The following is a 22121-nucleotide window of genomic DNA, read 5'->3' on the forward strand; positions in this document are numbered from 1 at the left end:
TTGGGGGGGTCTCTAACGGAAGATCCCAATACACACATTAGGGATTTTATAGAGATCTGCGACACCTTCAGGTTCAATGGTGTTTCTGAAGATGTTATTAAGCTGAGACTTTTCCCATTCTCTCTGAGGGACAAGGCTAAGAGCTGGTTACACTCTCTACCAGCTGGTTCGATTGCTACTTGGGAAGGTCTTGCTCAAAAGTTTCTCACTAAATTCTTCCCTATGGCGAAGACAGCTGCATTCAGAAATGCTATTACTCAATTTGCGCAAAAAATGGGAGAATCTTTATGTGAAGCTTGGGAGCGCTATAAGGAGATGCTTAGGAAGTGTCCTCATCATGGAATGCCTTATTGGATGATCATCAATTGTTTTTATAATGGTTTGGGAGCACAGTCCAGACCCCTGCTCGATGCAGCAGTAGGCGGAGCATTATGGGCAAAGAGCTATGAGGAAGCTTATGATCTAATTGAACTGATGGCTGCTAATGAATATCAGTATCCAACCTAGAGATGTCCACAGGGCAAGGTAGCAGGAGTTCTTAAAATGGATACAGCTACGGCTATCACTGTTCAACTAAAGGCGTTGTCTATGAAGATCGATTCTCTGGCTAACTATGGTGTTAAGCAGATAATTAGTGTTTCTGAGCTGTGTGTAGATCTGCATGTGACAGAGCAATGCGCTATATCTAGTGACAGAGTAATGCGCTATATCTAGTGACTCAGCTCAGTTTGTGAGCAACTTTCAGAGATCGCAGCAACCAGTGCAACTGGAATCATCCTAACTTCAGCTGGAGCAACAATCAGAATGCGATGCAACAGTCGTTCCAGTAGTTTAGAAATAAGTTATTCAACTCCCCTGGTTTTTAGCAATAAATTACACCAAAACAACAAACTCATGGTGCATGTCTATCTTCGAATGAAAAATCTGAATTGGAGGAGTTGCGGCTTATGTGCAAAAGCCAGGCTGTTTCTATCAAGACTCTGGAGAACTAAATAGGGTAAATTGCTAATTCCTTATTAAATTGACCACCAGGAACACTTTCTAGTGATATAGAAACAAGTCCAGGCAAGAGGGAAGTTGAAGAACAGGTGAACGCCATCACCTTAAGGTCTAGAAAGTTCGCAAGCCCCCCAATTCAGCAAGACGAAGAGCCTGAAAAATCTGAAGTTTCAGAAAATGCAGTTGTGGCTGAAGAAGAAGTGCATAAGGAAGCAGAGGTGGAACCAAGAAAGACTACTGTGGAACACACTCCTCCTGAGGGTAATACAGGGGAGAAACAGATCTATCCTCCACCTCCTTTTCCTAAGAGGCTGCAGAAGAAAAAGCTGCATAAGCAGTTTGAGAAGGTTTTGGAGGTGTTCAAGAAACTTCATATCAACATACCTTTCACTGAAGCTCTTGAACAGATGCCTAGCTATGCGAGGTTTATGAAAGGTATTCTCTCTTGAAAAGTGAAGCTCGATGACTTAAAGACCGTTGCTCTAACGGAGGAATGCAGTGCTGTGCTGCAACAGAAGTTGCCTCCGAAGCTTAAAGATCCTGTAAGCTTCACTATTCCTTGCACCATCGGAAACTTGTCATTCGACCAATGTTTATGTGATTTGGGAGCTAGCATCAATCTGATGCCCTTATTTATCTTCAAGAAGCTTGGTCTGCCTGATCTGAAACCAACATATATGTTATTGCAACTAGCTGACCGTTCCATCACTTATCCATGAGGTATAGTGGAGGATGCCTTGGTCAAGGTGGATAAACTCATCTTTCCTGGTGACTTTGTAATTCTTGATTTCGAGGAAGATAAGAAGATTCCCATTATCTTGGGAAGACCATTCTCGGCTACAGGCCGAAGTATGATCGATGTGTAAAAAGGAGAGCTTTCGATGAAGGTTTACGATCAAAAGGTCACTTTTAATGTGTTTAAGGAAATAAAGTTACCCACAGCTAAAGAGGAGTGCTTTAAAGTAGAGTGGGTAGACTCTGTAGTAAATTCAGAGCTTGAGCAATTTCCAAAGTTAGAGACCTTAGAGAGATCCTTAATGGGGAAATCATTTATTGATGATAAGGAGGGAGCAGAGCAACTGCAGGTTTTGAATGCACCTCCGTGGAAGAGGAAGTTAGATATGCCATTCGATTCTCTTGGGTTAGCAGAGCTAAAAATTTCTCAAGAGCGTCTCGAGCCGTGTATTGAAGGTGTTTCCATACTTAAGCTTCACCCACTACCAGATCACTTGAGTTATGCATTCTTAGGTGTACCACATGATAAGGGCTTGGGATATATTTTTGATGATGTAGAGGCTAGCCGAACGAACCCTCCAATGCCTACATAAAGTTCTTCTCATGTGCAGCAGGTAGTTGATAGGACTGGTATTGGTGATGAGCAGTACAGGCGAGTAATTAGGCGTATAAAGGCCATGCACGACATTCACTGTCATTTTGCTGCAGATTTGACACAGTCTTTGGGTACTGTTGTCCGAGACACTGGTGGGGAGGTTGATTGGCCACCTGATCCTCCACCTGAAGAGGGTGACTCTCCTGCTAATTAGGTATGCCTAAAATCCTTATTATTACCTTCAATGAGGACATTGAAAATTTTAAGTTTGGGGGTGATAATGTAAGGATTAGTAGTGTGTGTGTCCATATAGATACATATAGATTCATATTGCATGTTTAGTTGTAGTTCATTCATATTTTTGCATGATTGTTCACATAGGACATATTTGTTGTTTTTATGTGATTTCATATAATTGCATTTGCATGCATATTTAGCATGATCCCTTAAGATGAACTATGATATTTGATAAATTGATGTTGATTTGAGTGTAGTGACGACGAATAGAGGGATGTTTAAGTCCTAATGAATTGATTTGCATGCCAGAAACAAATATTTTCACAAAGTCTTATAGGGTTGCTTTTGATCTAGATCATGATCATACTTGTTTGTTGTTGAGATTTAATCACTTGGTTATATTTTAATTTGTGATATTCTCGTAATGACGTAAAAACACTGATTGTTTTATCTGGAGAAAAACTTGGATTTCATTGCTAGTTGTTGTAAGGCTAGGAGTCAAATGGCTAGTACTCGGCTCATATTTTTATGAGTAGTCTAGGGTTGAATGAGATGGAGCAAAACACACTCATTCAGAAATTATTGAAAAAAAAGGAAAAAAAAAGAAAAGAAAAAAAGTATGTGTTTATGCATAATTAATCAAGAGTGAGCTCTTTAATACTCGAGTTATTAAGTTCTAGGGGACTTTGTGCCTAGTGACCTAAGGCTTTTATAGTTTGGGATCCGCTAACCTAACGCTCGCTACATGGGTATTATTGTATCAGTCTTTTGGGACCTCATTCATTACACGGTCAAATAAGCATCTTTGTTACGTGTTCAATAATATTGTGAATACTTGTATAACTCTAGTAGAAAGGAGGTTGTGGCACCCCAAAACCCGGGGTCAGGAGTCTCGGAGGCCACGCCATCTAAACTCACACAACTCACACTACGGTATATAAATACTCACGCTTCACGACCCCACACTTATCACACACACACACTTACAGGTTATTGTCTTGGAAACGAACTATCATAACTAGAGTAATTTTCAACCATCAATTGACATTTATTACAACCCAAAAGTAATTAATCTTACCGGGGAGGAACCTTTAAGTAAGGCTAGTCTGCCGGCCAAATATACATTTCTTGTTTCTTACCTTACATAAGTCATACGTTTAAATAAGCCGAACTATAAACAACTAAAAACTAATCCAACTTATTCTGACTACCTGTGGTACAACACCAAACAATCTACGGAACAGCTGGCCATTTCCTACCCGTTTCCTGGCTGTGGTTCTCATGGCAGGCATCTTGATTCACTGTTGTGTTGTGTAAATTTAAGAAAACAAGTGTGAGCTATAATGCTCAACATAATAAAGTACAGTATGAAAATGACTGTATGATAACATCATATATGATAATTATGTTTTATTCGAAAAATGTTTTCCTTGGTGATACACACCTTCTTATGAAAACAATTTTTTAAGGGATTTTAATAACCTGCGAATACCTTAATAGTAATCCCAGCACCTAGGCTTGGGTTAGGGTATTTCATCGCAATTCCAATTGAAAGAATTAGGACACTCGTTGGAGCCACCGTATACGATGATCAGTCGTAATACGATAATAGTAACCTTTTCTACTAGTAGAGGGATGACACCTTCACATCTTGGTTATCACCCTTGCCGCATACGGGCTATGTGTCCTCATTTCGGGTATACACACACTTCGCAGGTCCATAGGTACATATTGTACCGTCTCCTACGGTACCAATAGTCTATCCAATACATGAAGTACTTGGATCCTACCCCTCCCTTGTCCATTAGGAAATCCGATCATATCTCGAGAACTCGAACCACATCGAAGTTCCTCCAACCGTTTTGCTTGTTGATAGGCATAGCTTTACTGTATATATATATGTACTTCCGAAAGTTTCGGAGGAAGTACTAAGGATGTGAGTTGACCATTGTCAACAGATAATTAATAAGGGGGAAAAGTTTCTCCTTGAAACTATATTTAAAATATTAATAAGTCGGGATAATATTCACCGACGATCTGAAATTATTCGAATGATATTCCGAAATCAGAAAGTATGTTTTAAATCAGGATCTATGATTTTTAAATCAATAATAAACCCTTTCATAAATAATAAATAATTAAATTATGATTGATAAATAATTAAACCTCGAATGAGTTTACTTTTTAAAATAATATTTAAAAATAATATTCCTCAACTAGTTTGTGTCTACATAATTATTAATCTTTAATGATTAATCAGGTTTGAAATAAATAATTGATGGGGTATACTACACCCATGATAAAAGAATAAGTATATAATATTTATTATTCGAACAATAAAATATAGTTGAGGGAATATGATCGTTGGGAAATTGTTTTAATAAAAGTTCGAGGTGTTTTAATGTTTCGTAAGTGGACGTTGAGTCCCTTTAAAACGTACTATTATGGACTTATAATCATCCTATAATATCATCGGAATGATTCCCGGGTTTTATCTTAAATCCCGACCGACTCTCGATCTCATATAATATGTCATGCTTAAAGCGAAATAAACATTTCAAGATATATATTTATTGTACAACATCACTACATTATGCGAAACTTCAACAACTACGTATCATGGAAAACATGGTATTTATGCAATGATAGTAAAACAATCGTTTCACAACACAACAGTAAAATGGAGTTGGGTTCGTAAACTTTCCTGGGTATCTCGAGGTGGAGGATGCTCTAGGTTCCGCTCGGAAATCTATAACCATAAACACATTTCATTTCGTTAGGTTCCGTTCTAATTTACGGCAACCCGCACTCATGCGTTACTTATTATGCACCCTCTCAACTTACACTACCCTTATCATTCCTTTAAGTCATATTCACATTATGGTCACTTCATTTTCCTAAGTATCTTAGGTTCATTCTTATTATCGCCGTCGGCTCCGCTTATGGATTCTCATGGTTTCTACTTGCGCGGTCTCGGCTCCGATATTTTTATAAAATTGACAAATCATTATTTTCACTAAAAATTTTCATGGAAATTAGGAAACTCAATATGTTACTCTCTGTAAAAATTTCATGATTTATGAACACTTTAAGTCTATCCTTTATATTTTCAAAGTTCGTGATTCGTAGAAGTTTTTGTCGCGTAAATCACTTTTAGTAAAATGACCATAACTTTTGATCCGTAAATCGGAATCAAGCGATTCAAGTGCCTAAACAATACTTATAACATTTTTTATCCTAAACAAAGGTTATTTTGCAAGAAACTACAGTTTACAACTTCGGGACGTTCTGCAGAAACTTAAAGTTATGATTTGTTAGTTTTAACGGAGTTACGTTTACGATCGGGGTTTCGTTTACGCCCTAACTCTTAACACAACCACCAACAATCATCATATCATCATCAACACACAAAATCCTCTCAAGAACATCATGTTCTTGAGGCAATAACAACCACCCTTAAATCTATTTAATTTAATCATCAAGATTTCACCCATAACACTCATTATACTAGGTTTACTACCACATACTAAATGGATCTTAAAATGAATCTTAAATAAAGTTGGGCCAAAGAGTTTTACCTTTATTGAAAGCTTGAGATGTGTTCTTGAGGATGGTGGAGGCTTGGAAGTGCTTGGTATGATTTTTAGAACCTAAAACCACCATTGAAATCAAGAAACAAAAGAGAGGTTACTATTCATCCTATTCACTAGTGAGTTTCTTGAATTTATTCCACCCATCAAACCTTGATAAAAAGAGATGAAAGAATTTTCTTACCTTGGTTTAATTTCTAGGAGGCTTGAGAATTAATTGGATGATTTTACAAGAGCTAGAACTTGGAGATTTGAATTTGAATTCCCCTTTTTTTCTTCAAATTGCCGAATGGAAGCAATTGGGATGGGGGTATTTATACTACTCTTGGTTGCTTCTCTTGGTTGCTTTGCTAGGTTGCTTCTATGAAGATGAGGTGATATCTTTTCAATTGATTTTGTTCTCCTAGTATAGCATTCTAGGTTGATTCTTGGTTGCAAATCTTAGGGACAAGTCTTTGTAGCTTGCTAGCTTACAAGCTAACTACAAGGTTTAGCTTCCTTAGCACACTATTTTTCTAGCTAGCTTGATCATCCTATGGTTAGCTCACTATTTGATAAGTAACCATGGTTACTTCCTTACCATGGTTTAGTTAGTGTGTTACGTTTATTTAATCGTTTACGCGTTCGCTCGGTTACGTAAATGTTCTTCGTAATACTCACTCGTATATGGTTCACGATGTAATTCCTTCTGTATTTATTCCTTATATTTTTATTTATCCTACTTGAATATAAATCCGTAGGATCTTAATCTCGTAATTATATTGTGATTCCCATAATCCTCAATGAGTCGTAAATACGGTCGTTTTTCAAAGTTCGTTTTCTTCGAAAACTAATAGCATTTACATACACTCATTTGGTACATATAATCATAATATCAACTCCGAAACTCATTTTCTCATGCATTACAGAGTGTGGGCTCAAAAGTTTTTCCCGTCCGTCAGGGTTACTATTCATTAAACGTTTTACAAGTTCTCAAAAATTCGAGTTATTACAGTCTTACCCTCTAACAAGGATTCCATCCCAGAATCAATTAGAAAATAAGTGGGGATATCTATTCGTCATTGTGTCTTCAAGTTCCCAAGTTGACTCTTCGACATTTTCATTTCTCCACAAGATCCTAACCAGCTTCAACGTCTTGTTCCTCAGTACTTGTTCTTTCTGGTCCATTATCCTTACTAGTTGCTCGATGTAGGTCAGGTCTGGTTGTAAATCTACATGCTCGTATTCTATTACATGTCGTGCATCTGCATGGTACTTCCTTAACATGGATACGTGGAACACGTTGTATACTTGTTGCAAATTAGGAGGCAAGGCGAGCTCGTAAGCTAGAGGTCCTATTTTCCTTAAAATTTTAAAGGTTCCTATGAATCTGGGACTCAACTTCTATTTCTTTCCAAATATCATCACTCCTTTCCACGGAGATATCTTCAATAGCACGGAATCTCCTACTTCATATTCCCTATCCTTCCTGGTCTGGTCGGCGTACTTCTTTTGTCTGTCCTGGGCTGCTACCAGTCTTTTCCTGATGAGTCCTACCATTTCTCTGGTCTGCTGGACTAACTCTAGTCCTAATATCTTGTGTTCTCCAACTTCATCCCAATACAGGGGAGAGCGACATCTTCTTCCGTAAAGAGCTTCATACGGGGGCATTCATATGCTAGCGTGATAGCTATTGTTGTAAGGAAATTCGATCAGGGGTAAGTGGTCATCCCAATTCCCTTTGAAAACAATGGCACATACTCGTAGCATATTGTTATAGATCAAAACTAATATATATATAATTGTTGTATTTAATACTAAGGAACGTGAGCTTCAAGGCTCGATTTGACTGCTCTTGTGTTTCGTGACTCAATCTGCCTTAACAAGATGCCTACGTACCTTGCTGATTGCCAAGGATCAAGTCAAAAAACGTAGTTCTGATCTGTGGGGTGAGACCCCTTATATAGATGTTGGGAGTCCTTGAATTGGACTTGGTATAGAAGACTTGGTGGTCAAGTCTCTGATTTAGGATAGATTTAGGAGTCCTAAGGAGTAGGAAGCTGATTCCTTATCCCATGAGGTTCCTTGGAGGCCAATCTACAAGGATTTATATCCTCACTAGGACTTATCTTAATAGAAGTTTTTCTCCCTTATTTATTAATTACGAAATTAATAAATAATCAGGGTTTTTGGGCCTTCTTTGTTCCATTAGGCCTGATCTGGTCCATCAGGCCTGATCGATATGTTAACCTTTCTGGTCTGAATGTCATACATCTTCTTATTGGGCCTAGCAGCCCATACCTTGTACAATTAATGTAATATTTAATTATACAATCAGGATTTATTCATCCCTATCATTTGCCCCCCAACTTTTGGGAAACATTGATTAGGTTTCGCAGAAGTTAAGTCTACTCATTCGCTTACAGGGTTTCGTTTTTGCGTAAAGTGTGGAGCGACCTACACATTTACAACGATTTTTCCTTTAATTCAGAAATTATCTTAATTTCCAGGAATTTTTCCCTTATTTTCTGGATTTTTCCATCATTTTCTGGATTTTTCCCTCATTTTCTGGATTTTTCCCTTAATTTCTGGGATTTATCCTTAATTTTCTGGATTTTCCCTAATTTCTGGAATTTATCCTTAATTTTCTGGATTTTTCCCTTACTTTCTGGGATTTATCCTTAATTTTCTGGATTTTTCCCTTAATTTCTGGGATTTATCCTTAATTTTCTGGATTTTTCCCTTAATTTCTGAAAATATTAGTATTTTTCAGAAAATATTTTAAGGAATTTCCTTCTTTTTCCTTTTTTTCCGTTTTTTTTATACAGATTTCGACCAGGAATCCATTCGACCAGGATCTTGGTCGAATTAACCTTCAGTGTGCCTTGGTCGACTGTATTTCGAGCAGGGTGCATTCGATCAGGAATCCTGGTCGAATTTCGGCCAGGATTTTCCCCTATATATATATATATTTTTTTTTTATACAGATTTCGACCAGGAATCCATTCGACCAGGATCCTGGTCGAATTAACCTTCAGTGTGCCTTGGTCGACTGTATTTCGAGCAGGGTGCATTCGATCAGGAATCCTGGTCGAATTTCGGCCAGGATTTTCCCCTATATATATATATATTTTTTTTTTTTGTTATTTCGAGCAGGGAATTTTCAGTCAGGATTTTGGGTCAGAACTCCTTGCCTTGACCGAATTAGCCATCCTTTTGAGCCCTGATCGAAGCAATTTCGACCTCCAGCATTTCGACCAGGATTTATTCTGGCATTCTAGTCGAATGAATTTATTTCTTGACCGAATTAGCTCCCTTTTTATCCCTGGTCGAAGCCTATTCGACCTCAAGCATTTTGATCAGGATTTTCTCATGATTCCTGGTCGAATTGGGTCAGGTTTCTGATCTTTTTATCCACTTTTCCCAGGGCTTTGTTTTTGGGCCATCTTCACTTAGCTGGGCCTTTTTCTAGGCTTGTATTTAGGAAAGTATTTAGGCCTTAATCTTGGTCTTTTTAATCAATTTTTGGTCCCTTTTTACGGGCCTTTATTCTGTTCTGACTGGATTTTGGCTTATGGGCTTTTAATCTCAAATATCTGGGCCCTTTTCTGGGCTTTTGTTTTTATTGGGCCCATCCTTAGGCCTATTTATTCAACTGGGTTTTTTTTTCTGGATTCTTCCAGATTCTTCAAAAACTCAATTTTTTCTCTTGAATTTTCCAGGAATTTCCTGGATAATTCAAGAACCTTCTAGCTTTTGGGCCCAAATGGGCCTTTTAAGGCCCATTATCCACTTTTTCTCCTATATATAGGTGGGGGGAGTGTGCATTCACTTCACACTCTTCACTCTTCATTTCATCTCAAACTTTCTCCTCTCTCTTTCTTCCCTTAGCTTCCAGCATTTCGTTTCTCAAATCCCTTCCCTTAGTTTTCCAGCTTCAGGCTTTTTCCAGCTCATTAATGGCTGACAAGAGTTCCGAGAGGGCGGCAAAGATAGCCTCGGCTTCGAAACGAGGTAAGGATATCGAGATCCGTTCTTCATATATGTCTTTAATCGATATGATTAACACTATGGGGGGATGAATATCCCTCCACTGCACATCTTGATTCTTTTTTTTTTGCTAAGTATTCTTTTAATCATTATAATACTTGGCACAATATAGATTTCGATAAACTAAATGCACGTTATAACGTCCTTCCTCCTCTTAAATTAGTTCCAGTCTCTGGTGGTGACCGTACTTGCCATTGGAGACCCGACACTCTCTTTATTTACACAGATGCCCTTAATGCTGGGCTTAGGTTTCCTTTCCACCCTTTTATTCCTCATCTTTTAGCTGATTTACAAATCAACCCGTGTCAGCTTCCTCCAAACGCCTGGAGGAACATTTTATGTTTTATGGTCTGCTGCCTTAGGGAGGGCTTTCCTCTTTTTGTAGTTGTCTTTAGGAAGGTCTTTCAGTGCTATAATAGCTCTTCCAGTATTTCTGGCTGGGTCTATGTCAAGCAAAGGCCCAAAAGTAAACACATCTTTAACAGCGCCTCCATTCCTGATAACAACCAAAACTGGAGGAATAGTTTTGTTGGGTTACGTTGGGAGAATGGTGACTGGGGCACACTCTTCCGATCTTTCTTCGGGAAGGTCAGTGATGGTAGCCTCAAATCCATTCACTTAACTCCTGAGGAAACTATTATTTATAATGGGCTTAATCAGGACAACGGCACTACTACCAGCTGGACTCTCTTAGAGGAGTTCTCCCTCATTCACGTGGGACTATCCTCTGTTTCTCAACAGGGTATTTTTCTTCCCTTATCATCTTTATTTCATTTCATGCATTATTAACATCACTTATTTTGTCTTTTTCTTTGTTTTGCAGCTGCTAAGGAGATCAACGAGGACAATGTACCTCTCGTTGAAGAGACTGCTAGGATGAAAAAAGCCCGTCTTGCAGGCCTAGACACCCAAGGGAAGGCCACGGAGCCTAGCTTCTTGAGAAAACACAAGGAGCCTAGCTTCTTGAGAAAACACAAGGAGCCTATGGGGGAGGCTTCAACTGAAGTAGCTGAGGGCCACAACGCTCCCATCACTGCTGATGTTCCTGCTGCTGCTGCTACAGGCGCCTTCCAGCCTCTCTGGGGATTTCGCCGAGGGGATACCGTGGTTGGATCCACGAAGCATGCATGGGATTGGTCCTACCATAGCGTGACTCCCAAGGACTTTACTGATGTGGTGGCCACCCCTGACCTTGAGAGGATTAAGCTCATGGGAGCTCAGTCTCTGGCTTCGGTATGCCTTCTCTTTTTTGAACTTATCTTTCGCTCTTGTAGCATTTTCTTGCCTTATACTTTGTTGATTGCTTTATTTCAGTCTAACGCCTATTTTCAAGGCGTTGTGAGGCAAGCCGAGTCATGGAAGCGGGCTTCTGATAAGGTCGATAATGCCCTCAGGAGGCAACAGAAGAAGTATGCTACCCTGGAGAAGAAGCTCAAGCGCAAGGAGGAAGAACTCGGAGAGTCTAACGCCGAGCTGGTGGTACTTCGGGCGGAGAAGGATAAAGCTATAGACAACTATCTGGACTCGGAGGAGTTTGCCCAATCCATGAGGACTAGGGATGATTCAGTCTTTCCCGGGTTTTTTAGGACTGGTTGGTACATGGCCCTTAGGACGGTGAACGAGGCTTGTCCTGATATTAACCCGGCGGACTATGTCTGCCCTGATGATGAGGCTTTGCTACAGAGGTTTCGTACCTGAGTAGTTGTCTCGGATCATGTTCCTCAGGATCCACTCCTTCCTCCTCCTGAGTCTTCTTCCAGACCTGCTGAGGACGATAGCTCTTCCTCCTCCTCCGAGACGACAGAGACATCCAGTGAGAGCGGAGAGGATGATGATATGGATGCCGAGGGTACCTCAGCTCCTTAGAGCTTTTTCAGCCCTGCGTGGCTTGTCTTATTTTCGAGACTTTATTTATCGAACTTCTTGTAATATTTATCCGATCTATTTTGTTTATCACCTTTTATGCTTGCATCCATGCATTTGGTTTTTATTTGTTAGGCCACAAACATACTTTGAAGAACTCATGAATTTCATAAAATTGTCTGGGATTCATCCCTTACACAAGTCTTAATAAACATCGTAATAAAACTAAAACATATAAATCCTAAGCAAGCAAAGCTTCAAGGTGCTTTTCAACCTACTCGCCATCCTGACAAGTGAGAATCGTATCCAATTGCCCTACACATAGTAAACCTTTAGGTTTTGTGCATGCCATGTTCTCGGGACTTCAAAACCATCCATAGTCTCTAGCTTGTAGGTTCCTCTACCTTGAACACTCTTGACTCTGTACGGGCCTTCCTAATTTGGGGCAAGCTTCCCTTTTTGTCCTACACCAGATGCTTCTATCTTCCTCAAGACCAGATCACCTTGTTTGAAAAACCTTTCTTTAACCCTTAGGTTGTAGTAGAATGAAGCCTTTTTCTGATATTCTACTATCTTTGCATGTGCCTTATCTCGCACTTCATCAATTAGATCCAGGGCTAACCTCTGCCCTTCTTCATTTTCTTCTGCATTGGAAGCCAGAATCCTTGGAGAGGAATGTGATATCTCCACTGGAACTACTACTTCTGCCCCATATGCCAACATGAAGGGAGTCGCTCCTGTCGTGACTCTACAGGTAGTCCTATACGCCCATAATATGGGAAGTATCTCATCCACCCAATTATTTCTTGACTTCTCGATCCTCTTCTTTAGTCCATCCAGGATTATTCGATTTGCTACTTCCGCTTGCCCATTGGCTTGTGGGTGAGCCATAGAGGTGAATCGTAACTCAATTTCATTTTCTTCACAATACTTCTTGAATTCCTCGTTGTTAAATTGTGTTCCATTATCAGTGACTAGGATACGGGGAATTCCATATCAGCACATAATGTTTTCCCACAGGAATTGTGCAACCTGCTTAGTTGTGATTTTGACTAAGGGTTTGTCTTCAATCCATTTGGTGCAATAATCAATGGCTACAATCAGAAACTTTCTTTGTGCCGTGGCCATAGGGAAAGGCCCCAGGATATCCATCCCCCACATAGAAAAGGGAATGGGCGAGTTGATAGATGTCAGCATCTCGGGAGGTTGTCTAACAACAGGTGCATGCTTCTGACAGTGGTCACACTTCTTCACATATTATTTGGCATCAGCCATCATTTCTGGCCAATAAAAGCCTAGACGAGTTATCTTATGAGCCAAGGCCCTGCCCCCAAGTGTTGTCCACAAATACCTTCATGCACTTCTTCAAGAGCCAAGCGTGCTTCATCGGGCCTGAGACACCTCAAGTAAGGAACCACGAAAGATCACTACTAGAAATAGTAGATACGATATCGGTCCTTAGACATCGGCATGTAATGCACCTGATGTTAAAATGCAGTTTAACATCGGTTTTGTAAAAAGCGATGTTGAATACGCATATTGACATCGGTTTCACTTAGTAGCCGTTTTCTATCTTCAGAAATTAAAAAGGCCACAAATTTGTTTTTAACTTTGACATCGGTTCATTTTTTTAACCGTTGTCTATGGCCTTTTAAAAAAAATAAAAATTACTTAACTCCCCCCCCCCCGCTTTTCAGTACACTTTCCCCCTTTAATTTTAACAAAAAATTCACTTTAACATATTTTCCCCCCCTTTTCCAAAATACCTCCCGCGAGCCTCTCATCTCTCCCCGACCCTCGCCTCTCTCGTCTCTCTCGCCTCTCCCCTCCTTCTCTCTTAGTCTTCTTACCTTTCTTCTCTCTTTTTACCTTAGTCTCTGTTAACTGTCTCTTCTCTCTTTTCTCTGAAACCCTAATTTTAGCCCCAATTCTAATTCAAGATTTGGAGCTTCAAATTAGAGCAAATTAAACTTGAAATTGAGCTAGTATCTGGAGGTTGGAGCTAGTATCTGGAGGTAGACAGCATCTGGAGGTTGGAGCACTGAGGTTTTAGAACATTGGGGTTTCGGAACATTGAAAGCATCCGGAGGTATATTCTTCTTTACATCTTTACTGTTTATCTCCCTCATTTTTATGTTTAATATCTTCTTTGTGCATGTAAATGTTTTATGTTTATCTTCTTTTGTTCTTTACTGTTTTTCTTCTTTGTGCATGTAAATGTTTTATGTTTTTGGGGGTTTTATGTTTGTTTCTTTTTGGGGGTTTTATGTTCTGTTTTTGGGAATTTTATGTCGTGTTAAATATTTTAGGTACACTGATGTAAATCAATATTTTAGGTACATTGATGTAAATGTAAATGTTTCTGTTCTGTTTTTAATTATGTGTTTTCTGGGGTTTGTTCATACATATTAGTGTGTTTTGGGGGGGTTTTGGGGGCTGCATTTGAACAGGTCTCAGATATGAACAAGTCTCTGCATTTCTTGTTTTGTATGATAGTCATTTCTCTGATATGAACAAGTCTCTGCATTCCTGATATGAACTATCTGTTACTTGTGTTGTATTATAGTAATTGTTTTGTATAATTATCCTTCTCACATATACAAGTAACAGATAATTTTAATTTATTTATTTATGGGCTAAATTTGTTTCAATACTCAAGTTCTCACTGAGTTTTATTTATGTGAAGGAAATTTAACAATTGTCTGGGCTATGAATGTTGGAATTATTGGTTTTTAATTATGTGATATTTTCAAATATCTTGGTTTAATTTGTTTTAATTATCTTGGTTTAATTTAGTCTAGTTTATAAATTTAGTCTAGTTTTGTAATTAATTGGGTATATGTATAGGATCTTAGAGTAATGAATTAGTACTATAAATTATTAGGATATCAAGGTATTTACTCCTTTCTAAGTTTATATAATTAATCCCTACAGTAACCAACACAAATTTGATATGACTTTTATTAAATAATTATAAATAGGTATGTGATGGATTTTTAATATTTATAGTGGCTATCAGGTAGGGAAATTTGATGGATAAGACATGGATTTTGCAAGATAGGGATTCTTTAGCATTTGAAATGGGGGTGGAAAACTTCTTGATATATGCTGAAGAAAATTCTGAAGATCGTAACAAAATTCCTTGCCCTTGTGGACAATGCGCCAATTTTAAAAAATTCTCTATAAAAACAATCAGGGGCCATATCTATGACAATGGCTTTTGTCTAGGTTATGTGCATTGGGTTTGGCACGGGGAGACTGCTTCTACGGGTCCTAAATCTTCAAGTGCTAGTTGTCCACCTGAAGAGCAAGCTCCAGACCCACCTCCTGAGCAAGCCTCTGATGAAGCATCAGAGCAAGATCAAGAGCATGTCGCTGCTTCGGAAACTGTTGATGTTTGTGAAACGGCATATAACTCGAGTCAATATGATAATGATTCATATCAGTTTAGGAGGTTATTAGCCGATGCTGAGCAACCTCTATATGAGGGTAGTGACTGTACTAAGTTAGAGTCGATGTTGAAGTTGCATAACTGGAAATCTAGGTTTAGTATTATCGATAGTGCCTTCACTAACCTCCTTTCTTCTGTTGGGTCTCTACTTCCCAAAGATAATGTGTTACCTAGTAATGCATATGAAGCAAAAAAAAACCCTCTCCAATTTAGGTCTAGAGTATATAAAGTTCCATTCATGTCCGAATGACTGTGTACTGTACATGGGTGTACATGTTGATGCAACCAAGTGTCCTAAGTGTCGACTTTCTCGGTGGAAGTTGACAAAGAAAGGTGAAGAGAGGATTAATCTTCCAGCCAAAGTCATGTGGTATTTTCCAATAATTCCTAGATTTAAACGTATGTTTAAATCTCCTTCCACCGCTGAACTAATATGTTGGCATGCACAACAGCGGACACAAGATGGTAAAATGCGACATCCAGCCGACTCTCCATCTTGGAAAAATATAGATTATAGGTGGCCATCCTTTGGTAGTGAACCGAGAAACCTTCGCTTGGCTTTATCGGTGGATGGTGTAAACCCGCACAATAATGGCCTATCTAATAGATATAGTTGCTGGCCAGTCATATTGGTGACTTACAATCTTCCTCCCTGGTTATGTATGAAAAGAAAATTTATGATGTTGTCGATATTGGTCCCTGGCCCGCATGAGCCTGGTAATAACATCGACATCTACTTACAACCGATGATTGATGATTTAAAAAAGCTTTGGAAGGAAGAGGAACCAAATATGTATGACGCGTATAACAAATCATTTTTCACTTTAAAAGCAGTTTTAATGTGGACGATAAATGACTTCCCTGCGTACGGAAATTTATCTGGCTGCGTTAATAAGGGTTATAAGTGTTGTCCAGTTTGTGGAGATGACACCGTAGCTAAATATTTGACTCATAGTAGGAAAATGTGCTACCAAGGGCATTGTCGATATTTGCCTCTACATCATCCTTATAGAAGGCAGAAGGCTGCTTTTAATGGACAACAAGAGTTTGGGCATCCGCGTCGAACCCTATCCGGAGAAGAAGTGTTAGCAGAGCAAGAACAAATCAAATTTGAATTTGGGAAGAAAATGAAGAAGGCAAAGAAGGTTGAAAGTCCATGGAAGAAAAAGTCAGTATTTTTTGAGTTAGAATACTGGAAATTTCACCATGTTAGGCACTGTATTGATGTCATGCATGTCGAGAAGAATGTATGTGATAGTCTGATTGGCACATTACTAAATATGCGCCATAAGACAAAGGATAGTGCGGCAGCCCGTCGTGATATGATGGAAATGGGCGTTAGATCTGATTTGGCTCCCCAAGTAGGAGTAAAGAAAACCTATTTGCCTGCTTCTCCCTTTACTTTGTCAAAGGCAGAAAAAAGGACTTTCTTGTCATCATTAATGTCGATGAAACTTCCATACGGACATGCATCGAACATAAAAAAATTGTGTTTCCATGCCTGATTTGAATATTTACGGGCTGAAATCACATGATTGCCACATTCTTCTCCAACAATTACTCCCGGTTGCAATATGCTCCGTTCTTCCGAAGCATGTTAGGGTCACAATTATTAGATTGTGTTTGTTTTTTAATGCTTTGTGCAACAAAGTAGTAGACGTGTCAAAACTGGATAAGTTGTAGTCAGATGTTATACTAACCTTGTGCGATCTAGAAAAGGTTTTCCATGCGTCATTTTTTGATGTAATGGTACATATAGTAGTCCACTTGGTCCAGGAACTACGCTTATGTGGACCAGTATTTTATAGGTGGATGTATGCGTTTGAACGGTTTAATAAAGTACTAAAGAGTTATGTTCGAAACCGTTATTATCCCGAAGGTTGTATGGCAGAGAGTTACCTTGGAGAAGAGTCCGTAGAATTCTGCACCGAGTTTTTTAGTCAGAATTACTCCACTGCCGGTCTTCCAAAGGACCAAGATAATAAGATATCAGGTCCATTATCCGTTGTGATAATAAAATCAGTGGAAGAGAAAGAGCGAGATGAAGCACATCTACATGTCCTTCTAAACAACGCTGAAGTGTTTCCATATATTCTATGAGTTTATGCAGTTTGTTATTTTCAATTCCTCATTATCCAGTAATTAGTCTTGTAATGTGTCTTTAATATATCATTCCATATGTATTTTTCAGAATGCATAAGGAATATCTTGAAGAAATTCACCGAGGGAAAAGGAAAAGCTTACATTGGCTCATGAGAGAGCACAATCGGCTCTTTGCTGATTGGTTTTAAAATAAAGTCAGTGTTGTATTAGGTTCTTTGATCTGTAGTGTAATGACGACTATTAGCTATTTAGGAATTAAAATTTCTTATCATATCTGTAGGTGAATGATGAACTAAGGGAGAACAACAAAGGTGTTTTAGATACGATAAGATGGCTCGCTGCCAAGCCATCATTTTCAGTACTAACTTATCAAGGTTATCTAGTGAATGTAGTGCGATATTTTACAAAGGAACGAGATGACATACGCGTTGTTCGAAACAGCGGGGTGTCTGTCATTGCTAAAGCGGTCCAGGTTTCTAGTGCCAAGGACTTGAACCCCGTAGAAAGTGATTTGACATTTTATGGTATCATACAAGAGATATGGGAATTAGACTACCATGCATTCAAAGCTTCCTTGTTCCTGTGTAAATGGACAAGTAATGATAAAGGAATAAGGGTTGATAATCTTGGGTTCACACTTGTGGATTTTAGTCGACAAGGTCACAAAAAAGATAAATATGTTTCTGTTGACCAAGTCAAGTAAGTGTTTTACCTTGAAGATCCCGTTGATGTTACCTGGTCTATTGTTCTGTCCTCCACAACTCGAGACTACCATGAATTGTATAATGAAGATGACTTAGGAGACACGATCATGGAACATCCCCCATTCTGCACTGACATCCCCGCAACTGATGTCACTACTGATGATGTCGCTCATACTGCTAGACCTAATGTTGAGGGAATTTGGATTAAAAATACTGCTACTAAAACTCCTGCACCTAATGTCGTTACTGACTGATGATGTAGCTTTATGTAAAATATATATCTAAATGGGAATTTGGATGACTGAATGAACCATATATATTTGCCTTTAATTGTGTTATAATGTGTAAAATATATTGTTAATTTTTTTTCTTTTATTTTGCATTGTTATAATCATATAAGTAATTCATCCATAATTACTGATTGTACTGATTATTTTTTCTTTAATTATTTTGCATTATTTAATTGTACTTCTTTAATTAATGACAGACTGAAAATATATTGTTCAACTGATGGCTTTATTATTCAGTTTAATGCAGACTAAGGGAGCAAAATGGCAAAGAAGCAAAAAGCCAAGAAAGTAATTTTTCGAAGAAAATGACAGGAAGAATAACTCTGAAAAGGTTGAGGATGAGATTGTTCCTGATGTCAAAACTTCAGAGACTTGTAATGATAAGTTGGTTCAAGTCCCTCCACAATATCAAACTCAAAGTAGTGGTGAAGAAACGATGACCACTTCTGAATCTGCAAAAAAAAGGCTAGGAGGTGCGCGTGGTGTTTCAGCTCTTCACAAAGTAGTGGTGAAGAAAGCTCGGGGAAAGAAATTTAAAGTTAGATACAATGATTTTGGAGTTCCCATCGGAAATACCAGGCCTACTTTACAGTCTTACATAGGAATGCTCGCAAGGACAATGATTCCAATCGACACTGAAAACTGGCCAAAAGTGGATTATGATCTAAAAGCAAAATTATGGGATGATGTCCAGGTAAATTATATCCCTTGTTGACTTCTTCATTTTATTTAAATTGTGACTGTAAATTATGTGGCTAATTTATATTATGTGGCTCTTTAGGACACATTCAAAATTGCCCCAGAAAGTGAGAAGCTTGTGCTACAATCGGCAGGTGAAAAATGGAGGCAGTTTAAAGCTGATTTAACTGCAAAATATGTGATGCCATTTATTGGAAAAAAGAAGAAATTGATGAAGCCTCCGAAGAAGTATGCGTTTGTTGGTAAAGAACCTTGGAAGAAATTTGTTGCAGAGAGGACGAGCCCCAAATGGCTGGTATGAATATATTCTACTAATAAAATATACAGGATTACCATTTTACTTGCTAAATGATTAAATAGATTTTGGTTAAATAATATTTATTAATTTTTACTAATTTATTTTGGTGCAGGAACAACGTAAGTTACAGAGCAATAGAGTGGGTAAACGGAAATATCATCACCGCTTGTCAAGGAAGGGGTATATTGGTTTGCGAGAAGAAGAAGTAAGAACCATATCTATTTGGCTTTGCAATTCTAAGTTTTAAGGGAGTTTAAACATTTTCTCTTTTTTAACAGATAAAAAGGGAACTTAAAGCGGAAATAGAAACCTGATCGTACAATTTTTTGGTGGAAGGCTAGGATGCCAAAGAATCCTGATGAGCTTACTGAAGAGCAAGCGGAAATAAATGCGAGAATTGTAAGTGATATTTTTAATACTGCATTCCCTTCAAAGATAATTGCGTCATAAATAATGCACTAATTGTTTGCATTTATTTTACAGGCTGAGTTACTTGAAATGAAGGAGAAGGGTGAATTTGTTCCACATGGAACAGAAGATGTGTTGACTACGGCACTTCAGACTCCTGAGCACGCAGGAAGGGTTCGAGGGGTTGGCGGCTTTGTCACTCCAACAGCATTCTTCAATTTGCCGAAAGCGAAAAAGACTAAAATTACCAAGGCAGAGTTGTTGGATCAGTTGGAAAGAAATCAGCGGGAGATGGCTGAACTTAAGGCCTTGGTTAATGCTTCGAATGGTCACTCTCCTATGTTCTCTGACAAATCAAGTTATCAAGTACCTGTTAATAAAGAGGGAGCTGCTGATAAGTGGAATGTTGGAGTTGCTGTTAAACCGCTGAGTGCCAAACAGTTGTTGGTAAATGATGAAGACTTTGTTGGTTTTGACCCATCTCCTCCGAGCGGAAAGAAGGTAAAATATTATTAAGATCTACTAGATATATGCCTACAGACTTGGGATTTATGCAATAAAATTAAATTGATCCCTCACTATAATGTAGGGTCCACAGTCATTTGAGCTTGCACTGGATTGCATAGAGAACAAGGTTGCTTTTGGAACAGTTTTTGATGATCACGAAGAGATGAATGTTTCAGTAGACGGAGTGCCTCTAAAGCCCGGACATGTTCGTGTGTCGGTTGACGGACACATCCAGCCAGAGGCGTCGGTTCCAGTGCCCATACCTGGTGAAATTGAGGTTATACGCCAAGCAGTTGGCTCTCACGTAGCATGGCCTCGTGAATTGATCATCTACCCAACTGTGGCGGTATGTTATATAAAAATTATGTCAATATACTCTGAATTGATTGTTGCATTCTATAGTAGTTATGTCAATAATAATCGATTATTCTTGTTTTATTTAATTTTGTGTAGAAAAAGAAAAAGGAAGTGTTGCAGGGGCAGTCTAAGCGGAAAGATGAGTTGCAGAAACTTCAAGATGATTATAGAAAAATGAAGCTAAACAAGAATGTGCCAAAGCAGTACAAGGTGTTATACAAACATGCTGCAGTCTTCATGAAAGCCACTGGGGAGTCAATACCAATTCCGTGTGATTCAGACGTGTTTGGGACTGAGAAAATAATTTATATATTGCATGAAAATGTGAAAGCATTGTTGGAATTCGATATGATTGGCCAATCTGCAATATCTGCTTATATGGCGTAAGTTAATTTTTTATCGTTACATATTCAATATTCATGTTTTATACGGATATTATAAGTAATGTAATTCACTCCCTAGTAGGCTCTTGCAAAGACTGATTAAGATTGAGAAGGAAGAATGATGATGTGGTCTTATATGGATTTTTCGATCCAGGAGCTACATTTACGTTGAACAAATCTTTTCATTCTTATTTTGTTAATCGGTTGAAAGAGAGTAGTCCCTATCGCATGTACTTCATGCCACATAATCATAAGTAAGTATTTTTAATTTAGACATGCTTTTACAAATTAATATATTTAGGTAGTTTTTTTAAAATTTCTGACTTGTGTTTTTCTTTTTTCTTTTTTATAAACATAGTTGCCACTGGATTTTGGTTGTAATTTGGGATGGCGACATTTATATTCTGAACCCTCTGCCACATCCAACACATTTTGACGAGTTGGAAAAATCATTAACAGAGTAATATATTTCTGTTAATTACTATATATAAATATATATATAGTAAATATTCTCCCTTTTGAAAAATAATCATGTATATTTTTGTTGTTCTGCAATGTAGAGCGATGAAATCCTACAATGCTCAAACTGGAAGGGGAAATAAAGCTCCTTAGATAAAGAATCTTCTTGTAAGTTTTTTGTATTTTTTTATCACTTTGTAATTTTAATTAATTTCTGGTGCTAATTCAGATTTTATATTGTAACAGGGATCTCCCAAACAACCAGGAGGGGTTGAATGTGGTTATGTTATAATGCGATACATGAAAGATATCATTGCTGATAAGGAGCTATCTTTTACTACCAAGGTATATATGCAAATCATTTTCGATAGATGGCATGTAGAATTTTTTTGTGTAGTTTTTCAAAATAGATAA

At 38.2% G+C, this 22121-nt stretch overlaps 1 long non-coding RNA gene and 1 other non-coding gene across 2 annotated transcripts; one reads left to right on the forward strand and one right to left on the reverse strand.

The window, feature by feature from the left end:
* Positions 1-237: 237 nt before the first annotated feature.
* LOC141710341 (small nucleolar RNA R71) lies at positions 238-344 on the reverse strand. Its single transcript, XR_012570867.1, has one exon. It is a non-coding gene; the product is annotated as a small nucleolar RNA R71 (small nucleolar RNA).
* Positions 345-21404: 21060 nt separating this feature from the next.
* Positions 21405-21839, forward strand: LOC141706476 (uncharacterized). Its single transcript, XR_012568838.1, has 3 exons — positions 21405-21502; positions 21607-21708; positions 21809-21839. It is a non-coding gene; the product is annotated as an uncharacterized LOC141706476 (long non-coding RNA).
* The last annotated feature ends 282 nt before the right edge of the window (positions 21840-22121 follow it).

Source organism: Apium graveolens, chromosome 2 (genome assembly GCF_009905375.1).
Source record: "Apium graveolens cultivar Ventura chromosome 2, ASM990537v1, whole genome shotgun sequence".
NCBI classification, from domain to species: domain Eukaryota; kingdom Viridiplantae; phylum Streptophyta; class Magnoliopsida; order Apiales; family Apiaceae; genus Apium; species Apium graveolens.